Below are 9,437 nucleotides of genomic sequence, written 5' to 3' on the forward strand. Positions count from 1 at the left end.
GCGCACACACATTCGTTCTGACTGTCTTGCTCAGACCAACAGCCTCACCTGTTGTTCCTGTCAATCAGACACGCAGTGTCAACCAATGAACCAAAGATGCGTGAGGGAGGCCAGAGCCAACTCACTCACAGTCACACACTTAGCAGCCGAGGAGAGAGAGGAAGGACAGCTGAGAAAACAATGTTATTGGTGTAAGATGGCACAGTGCTGCCATCTGTTGGTAAATGTTAATTACTGCAACTCCAGTGTTTTTACCGGTGTGCTTGAAATACCCGGATGTATTGCAATATACTGAACAAGACTGGTTACTCGCATCAATGCCTCTGTCTCGTCATTTAACATTCAAACATGGTGTCAGAGTCACCTGTTCTGGTTTACCCCCCAACAATGCTTATTTGAGTAAAACTTCGCCGGACGCCGGAATTGTCCTTAGCTAGAGTGAGTTTGCTAGTTAGCTTCAGTGTTGTTAGCACCGGTTAGACATGGCAGCGAACATTCCCTCTCCCGCCGTTATGAAGCACAAACTGGGATACGTTTAGAGGTGAATGGGAGGACTATGCACTAGCAACGGGACTTCGGGAAAAGGACGATGAGGTAGTGGCTGCCACTTTGACGACTATAATGGGAACTGAATGCCGACACGTATACAAACAACCTGAACCTAACAGCAGCTCAGCAAGGTAACGCTACAGCTTTTCTTGACGCTCTTGAACATTACTTTAAGCCAGCAAAGAACGTTATCTACGAGCGTTATGTTTTCGGTTGTTGCGAACAGGAGGACGGGTAGTCCATTGACAACTTTGTCACTAGGCTAAGGGAAAAGGCAGCTAGCTACATGTGACTATGGGGGTGGGTATAATTTGTGGAACGTTCCAACACGAATCCGTTCCAAAAAACTCCGTAAATGTCAAGGTTGCCAACCAACAACGCATACAAAGTCGTAGAACGAGATACCGGGTAGAGAGTGGGCTATGTAATTACGTTTTTCACTCACCACGTTTATCCCGAAAAATGTCTCTTCGTTCTGGTAGCCTCCACCATTCCTTGTTCGTTGGTTAAGTTATTATTTCCGGTATTCCTGCATTCGCTGGTGAGTTCTGTTGCGCCTCAATTAGGGAATCGCTATGGTTGAAATGTAACTAGTGACTGCCGGCCCCAGTATTTTTTAGCTTGGTGGATTGTACACAATTGTTACCGATGATGCTGTATATACCAGCCTTCTCGTATTACTGAAACATACATTGTATTTTGCCAAGTTCTCTGTGTTAATCCTGTTTCCCAAATATCAGCTAACTTGTGTCTGTGTCGATGTTGTTTAGTTCAACTTGCCTAGTTAAATAAAGATTAAATAAATTACAACGTATTAAATATGCTTGATTCACTATAGTTGCTTTTGAAGAACTTTCCAGTCGTTTGTGCTTTACATTCCGATTTTTGAACGTCTGTTTATTGGACATATATATTAGTGTCTAATAAAAAAGGGCAACGTATGTAAAGCATCCCATCTGTTTTAAGGTTAGTGTGTGCGCGTGGTGTAGTTCCTCTTAATGTCCACTAGGTGTCAGCACAGCTTCAATAATGTCACACCAAGGTCACAACATGTTTTCATGTGTAACCTTACAGTGAAATGCTGACTTACAAGCCCTTAACCAACAATTTCGTTTTAAGAAAAATGTGTTAAGTAAAAAATAAGAGATAAAATTAACAAATATTTAAAGAGCAGTAGTAAAATCAAAATAGCGAGGCTATATACATAGGTACTGGTTTGTCGAGGTAATTGAGGTGTTCCTTTCAATTCCAGTGGTGTAAATTACTTAACAAAAAATGTATTTAAACTACTCCACTACATTCCGTTTATATATCGGTTTATTTTGTATCTGTACTTTTACTCTGTTTCTTCACAACTTCAAATTTTACTTCACTACATTTCTAAATAAAATAATGTATTTTTTTACTCTATACAGTTTCCCTGGCACACAAAAGTACTTGTTTCATTTCAAATGCTGAGCCGGACAGGAAAATGGTCCAATTCACACACTTATCAAGAGAACATCCCTGGTCATCCCTACTGCCTCAGATCTAGCGGACTCGCTAAACACATGCTTCATTTGTAAATGATGTCTGATTGTTGGAGTGTTCCCCTGGTTATTTCTTAAATAAAATAACAGAATCGTGCTGTCTGGTTTGCTTAATATATGGAAGGTCAAATAATGTATACTTTTACCACTGATACTTAAGTATATTTTAGCAATGACATTTACTTAGTATTTTACTGGGTGACTTTCACTTTTACTTGAGTCATTTTCTATTAAAGTCATCTTATTATTGTACCTTATTCCCTTCATTTGCCTACTACTGTCTATAAGCTATCATAACATGTGGGTTTTTTCTTGGGGACCAGGTATCGGAACACCTTTGAAGGGTCTACAAAGCATGCCCCCAGGTAAAAGTTGCCTTTTGCAGAGATAGTATCAAATCCATCTTAAAGTTTGTTACTCCATGACATCTGATATCGCAACACTATTGAAATGACATACTTTACAATGTGACTGGAGTCTTAGACCATTTTTTTTGCTCTTCCTCTGACACCGCCTAGTATATACAGTAGATCCTGGATGGCAGTAAGCTTCTACTCAATGATGTACTCGGCCGTATGCAATCAAATTTTATTCATTAAGCCCTTTCAACATCAGCCGATGTCAAAGTGCTGTACAGAAACCCAGCCTAAAACCCCAAACAGCAAGCAATGCAGATGCACGGTGGCTAGGAAAAACTCCCTAGAAAGGCAGGAACCTAGAGGAACCAGGCTCTGAGGGGTATCCAGTCCTCTTCTGGCTGTGCCGGGTGGAGATTATAACAGTACATGGGCAAACGTTCATAGATGACCAGCAGGCTCAAATAATAATAATCACAGTGGTTCAAGAGGGTGCAACAGGTCAGCATCTCAGGAGTAAATGTCAGGTCTGGGACAAGGTAGTACGTCCGGTGAACAGGTCAGGGTTCCGTAGCCGCAGGCAGAACGGTTGAAACTGGAGCAGCAGCATGACCAGGTGGACTGGGGACAGCAAGGAGTGATCAGGCCAGGTAGTCCTGAGACGTGGTCCCAGGGCTCAGGTTAGGGCTGGGCGATATGGACCAAAAGTCATATCCCGATATATTTAGGCTGAATATCGATATAAGATATATATCCCAATATTTTTTCCGCAAAGTGAGAGCAAATGTTCAGTCAAAGTCAAAGCCAGATATGACATGTCTCAAGTAGTTTTATTGAAACCGGCTATTTCAATGAACAGTTAAAATGAATAAATAATAAACAGGGCTCTTCACCTGGTTCAGATTAAATGCTCAGCTGTTCAAATAACAATAACATGTAAACACTGTATAGCAACAGGAGTACCTTTTTTGAAATCAAAGCTCCATAAGGTGCCTGACTTCAGTGTACATTTGTGGCAGTGCTTCTCGTGCAAAGTAGTTGCGACTGGGAAGCTCATATCTCGGGTCCATAGTTTTCAGTAGCTTTTTGAATCCGACTTGTTCCACAGTTGCAACAGGGACCATATCTTTACCAATGTGATAGGACACCGCTTTAGTTATAGTACACCACTTGCCAATTTTCTTTTCATAAGGCACACTGCGGGAAAATGAAGTTTGCAGTGAGCTTTGTTTCGGGGCTGGAGCTTTTTCGGGTTTCGGCAGCTGGGGCTTCTGCAGCGCGTAGTTTCACACACTCTTCGTATTGCAGTTTGTGCCACTGTTTTAGGTGGTGAAAAAGATTTGTAGTGCTTCCACCCCTGGCTGTAACTTTTTTTATGGCACTGCCTACATATAACGTGATTTTGTTGCTCATCTGATACTTTGAATCCGAACCATCTCCAAATTACTGAGCCAATGCTTTATCTTTTACTAACCAATTCCTCCTCAAAACGCTCCGCAGACGCTGTTGCTTCCTCCATGTTTGTTGAAGTGTCTGTTCCTGCCCCTCCCCCCTCTGTGCATGAAAGAGGAGGGGCGGGGCGCAGCGCAGAGAGCTCCGGGTCTGCAGCTTGCTTGGAGCAAGGATCAAAGCGCAAATTTGAACTATATTGATATGCGAAATGGTCTAATTTCATATCACATTTAAAATATCGATATTTTTTATATCGCTCAGCCCCTCCGGGATAGAAAGGAGAGGGAGAGAGTGAATTAGAGGGAGCATACTTAAATTCACACGGGACACTGGATACGACAGGATAAATACTCCAGGTATATCTGACTGACCCTAACCCCCCTACACAAACTATTGCAACGTAAATAATTGGGGCTGAGACAGGAGTGGTCGGGAGACACTTCGGAATGGGAGAAACTCCCCAAATACAAGTGTGGCAAGCTTGTAGCATCAGACCCAAGGCTGTAATCGCTGCCAAAGGTGTTTCAACAAAGTACTCAGTAAAGGGTCTGTATACCTATGTAAATTTAATCAAATTTTGATTTAATAAATTGGAAATCATTTTTAAACGTCACACCCTGATCTGTTTCACCTTTCTTGTGATGGTCTCCACCCCCTCCAGGTGTCGCTTATTATCCCTAGTCTCTCTGTGCCAGTTCGTCTTGTATGCTTTTAAAGGCAACCAGCGTTTCCCTTACTCCTGCTTCTATTCTCTTTTGCTAGTCCTCCCTTTTTTTTTTTTTTTTTTTTACCCTTGCCTGTTTTCTGGACTCCATACCTGCCTGCCTGACCATTCTGCTTGCCCTGACCTCGAGCCTGCCTGCCACTCTGTACCTCCTGGACTCTGAACTGGTTGACATTTTGCCTTTCCACGACCACTCTTGCCTAGCCCTTTAGGATTGTTTAATAAATATCAAGACTCAAACCATCTGCCTCCCGTGTCTGCATCTGGGTCTCGCTTTGTGCTCTTATACTAAACCTGCTTTTGCTTTGACATTGTTCGCTATTGTGTGTAGATTGATGAGAGAAAATCAATGGTAGAAGGCTGTAACGTAACAAAATGTCAAACAAGTCAAGGGGTCTGAATACTTTCTGAAGCGCTGTAAATATTGACAAGTCACCTTGTACCAAATGTTTTAAACCATATAGTTAAATTTAGAAATGGTAGGTTGAGACTAATACAGTCAGGATAGTATAACTTATCCCATCATACCCAAGACATTTAGTACAGTCTTCCAATACATTAGATTACAAGGCCCAACCTCGCACTCTGTCGAAGACATCCTTTCTGAACTGCGATCCCAACGTACAGAATTCAACATTAAATTAGATGCCATTAACTCTCAGCTCAGTGCGATAGGGGGCAAGGTGACAATCCTGGAAAATGCTTTGCCTGACAACAACAAGAACCATCAAAGCGGGGTGCCTGGACGAGGCATAGGGGCGAATCCTATCCATGGAAAACTTACTGACAGACTCCATGGAAACAATAGCATATGCTAAAAAGAAAATAGAGCATCTGGAAGAGAAAACAGAGGACCTGGAAAACAGGGGGCGAAGGAATAACAGTGCTCTATTAAACCAGGCCGAAAAAGAAGAGCGAAACATGCCAATGATCCGCTACCTACAACAAACTCCCCGAGTGGCTCCACCTGTCCACCGACAGGCCCATAGAACTCGAGAGAGCTCACCGAGCACTGAGGCCCCCACCAGCAGCCAGACAACCACCGCACCCAATCACCATACGTTTCCTGAGATTCACCGACAAGGAACGAGTCCTACAGGCGGTGAAAATCAACACCATTACAGTGGGAAACGCCAAACTCACTTTACACCAGGACCTGTTAGCTGGAATATGCCGAGAGTTTGACGAGGTGAAATACTCCATTGACCGAGGCATCTTTAGGGGATTCAAATACCCAAACGAGCTCAGGATTCTTCACCAAGGAGCCCTGCGACACTTCAAAACTCCCTAGGAGGCGAAAAGCTTTTTGAAAGACAATCCTGGTCAATGAGAAATGGACCAATGACTAAATGCGATTACTGTTATTACTAAAAGGAGGGAAGACAACATATAGCCGACATCCAAAAACCCACCCGCCCCGCTGTCTAATCTATATTTATTTTCCTTTAGCTGAGAGGGATAGGTTCTATCGCCTAACCTAGGCCTACTAACGTTTCAGCCTACTTTTATTTCCCTTTTTTGTGCTATTATTACTTGTGGTTCCCTATGTCCCTTGGGGGAGGTATATGTAGGCTGGGCTATAGATTTTATTTTCTCCCTCTTAATGTGGTCTGGACAGGAGCTACGTTGTCATTTACTCAATGCGGGGCAGAGAGGATGAGGCATTTCTTTGGTGGGGAGGGGGAGACGTTGTGCGTTGCTAACTGTTCCCGTTTTTTTGGGGAACAAAATTGAGACTGAGCGGGGGGGGGGGGGGGTAATAGATCCAACGGGATGTGTCGAGTTGTTTGGGAACTCGGCTGGGGTGTTCAGAGTGTTATTTTATGTGAACGCAGCTGTAACTATTATCCACCTTCATCCAGAGATGACTTGCACTAAAGTTCGATGACGATGACTAGTACCTTAAATCTCTTGACATGGAACTGCCATGGTCTAGGTCATGCAATATAACGGAAAAAGATACTATTTGCTCTAAAAAAGGGAAAAAAAGCAGACATTGCGCTATTACAAGAGACACACCTCTGTCATGCCAAACTCCGCAGAGCTTGGGTGGGACAGGTGTATTTCTCATCTTTCAAATCAAACAGTAGAGGTACAGCCATACTTATCCATAAGAATGTTCCACTCATAATTGACAAAAACATATCTGATCCGGAGGGGAGATTTATTTAGAAAACTGGGTCACTTTATTGGCAACCAATTACTATCTTAAACATATACGCCCCTAACACAGATACTCCTGCTTTCATGTCAAAAATGATAACCCTGTTCAATGAGCATTGTGCTTCCTTTGGAGTGGTGGCCGGCAATTTTAATTGTACCCTCAACCCAACCCTAGACAAATCATCAAGTCCCCACCACAAATCCTAGATCTGCAAAGATGTTGAAGTCTCTTACTAAAGAGATGGGACTGATAGATATCTGGAGAGACTAATAGCTCATCTATGGACTATACATACTACTCTAATGTCCATAACACCTACTCCCGTATAGATTACATTTATATCATCCCAAAGAGTTTCATAAATTCAGCCACGTGTACAGTTGGACCCATAGCACTTTCAGATCACGCTTTTGTCCACCTCCGCTTTGACCTCTGCAACAACATTCCGAGGTCAAAGAGCGGGAAATTCAACACCTCCATGTTATCAAATGAAGCGTTCCATACATTGGTAACTACATGGATAGACAACAAAGATTCTCCTGTTTCTCCAGCCACAATGTGGGACACTGCCAAAGCCAGACTAAGAGGTCATCTAATTGCATATGCTTCCTCTAAGAAAAAAGCAATGGAAACACAGGCTAGATCCTGAGAGGGAGCTGGAACGCTGTGAAAAAGTACAAACAATCCCCAGACAGCACCTCCTGGAGTCAACTTAAAGCAGCCAAAGCTGAATTTGGACTATAAAGTTTCACTAAACAGAAATACCATGAGTATAGCAATAGGCCGAGTAGATTGCTTGCCAATTAAAACAAGAGCAGTCAGTGTACAATCATGGCTATCCGAACAGCAGAGGACGAGGTCACATATGACCCAAAAAAGATAAATGTAACTTTTCATGATTTTTACTGCAAACTATATACCTCTGAGAGAAAACATACGGAGGCAGAACTCCACTCCTTCCTAGAGGGAATCTCGCTACCTAAACTATCAGAAACTGACCGAGAAGATCTCATCTCCCCCTTCACTCCTGAGGAGGTCCTGGAGGCAATTACCTCCATGCCACCTAATAAGTCCCCAGGCCCAGATGGATTCCCCAGAGTTCTACAAAGCTTTTTGGCCCCAGCTTAGCCCTATTTTCATGCCAATGCTGGATGATTTTTACAAAAACTGAGTTCTCCCAGACTCAATGCACACAGCTCGCATTACAGTGTTGCTCAAAAAAGACAAGGACCCTCTATCCTGCTCGTCCTTCCGGCCCATAAGCTTGTTGGATTTCGACTACAGAATAATTGCCAAATGACTAAACACTCTTCTTCCCAAAATAATACAAGCGGACCAAACTGGATTTATTAGACAGATAGTCTTCTGATAACATTCGCTGTCTTTTTTATATTATTGATCAAGTAAACGCACAGAAGACCCCTGTCCTGCTGGCTTCACTGGATGCTGAGAAGGTGTTTGACAGGATGGAGTGGAGCTTTCTGTTCTCAGTCTTAGAAAAGTTCAATATGGGGCCAAACTTTATTAAATGGATTAAGTCCCTATACTCTCATCCAAATGCCATGGTGACTACTAACGGACTGAACTCTGACAGATTCCCTTTGGGACAGGGCACAAGACAATGGTGCTTGCTGTCCCCCCTGCTCTACTTGTTGGGGGTGGAGCCTCTGGCAGAGTTGATAAGGAGCAATCCAAGTATTATGGGTATCTCTGCAGGCAGCCTGCGGCACAAGATTTCGCTTTACGCGGATGATGTCTTGCTCGACATATCCAACCCTGAGAAATCCCTGCCTCCCATTTTATACACAATTGCTCAGTATGGCAAGTTTTCAGGTTATAAGATACATTTTAACAAATCCACTGTCTGCCCTCTCAATCTTACTCACCAGCTCTATGAAGACACTATGTCCATTTCAATGGAAGAACGGGTTTCAATACCTTGGGATCTTCATAACACCAGGTCTGAATAGCCTTTACGGAAAATCATCTTCCACTCCTAGATCGAATAATGAACAATCTCTAAACCTGGATCTCCCTCCCAATTAGCTTAGTAGGAAGAATTAATGTCATCCGTATGAACATCCTCCCATGCTATCTCCCAGTTTGCTTTTTCAAAACAACTAACCAAAGCATCACCAAATTTATAAATGGGGCAATAAAAAACCTAGGATCAAGTTCTCCACTCTATCGAAACCTGAATCTAAGAGTGGTCTTGCCCTTCCCTCCCTTCAATTGTTGTTCGGATTTTTGTTATTTAGCCCTCCGAAAAGGCTCACCAGGAAGCACACAATGTCATGACTCGTGTTTTGTCCTTAATTTTATTTTAAATCAAATGACCACAGGTCATAAACCTGAAATACAACAAACAAGTAATGACAATATATTATTCAGATATATTATTTAGTATATTATTCAAGTAATATAATAATAATAAATCAAATAAGCCTGCAACACCATCAAAGATGTGGCGAATCTGGCTTAAAACAGCACCGACTACATCACCCAGAATGCCCAGCGCCAGAGGAGCATGCGCACAGTGACTCTGCCGTCACAGGTTGCTATGGACGCTGTCACAGGACACAGAACCCATGCCACCACATGCCTCGTCCAAAGGATTTACACACAAACGCAACATAATGCAGCACTCCACCATGGATCACCGA

At 42.8% G+C, this 9,437-nt stretch overlaps 1 long non-coding RNA gene across 1 annotated transcript; it reads left to right on the top strand.

Moving 5' to 3' along the window:
• The first annotated feature begins 217 nt into the window (after positions 1–217).
• Positions 218–2,175, top strand: LOC145858063 (uncharacterized). The gene is made up of 2 exons (XR_014378864.1): positions 218–680; positions 1,965–2,175. It is a non-coding gene; the product is annotated as an uncharacterized LOC145858063 (long non-coding RNA).
• The last annotated feature ends 7,262 nt before the right edge of the window (positions 2,176–9,437 follow it).

The sequence above is a fragment of the Salmo salar genome, chromosome 09 (genome assembly GCF_965601325.2).
Source record: "Salmo salar chromosome 09, fSalSal1, whole genome shotgun sequence".
NCBI lineage: Eukaryota > Metazoa > Chordata > Actinopteri > Salmoniformes > Salmonidae > Salmo > Salmo salar.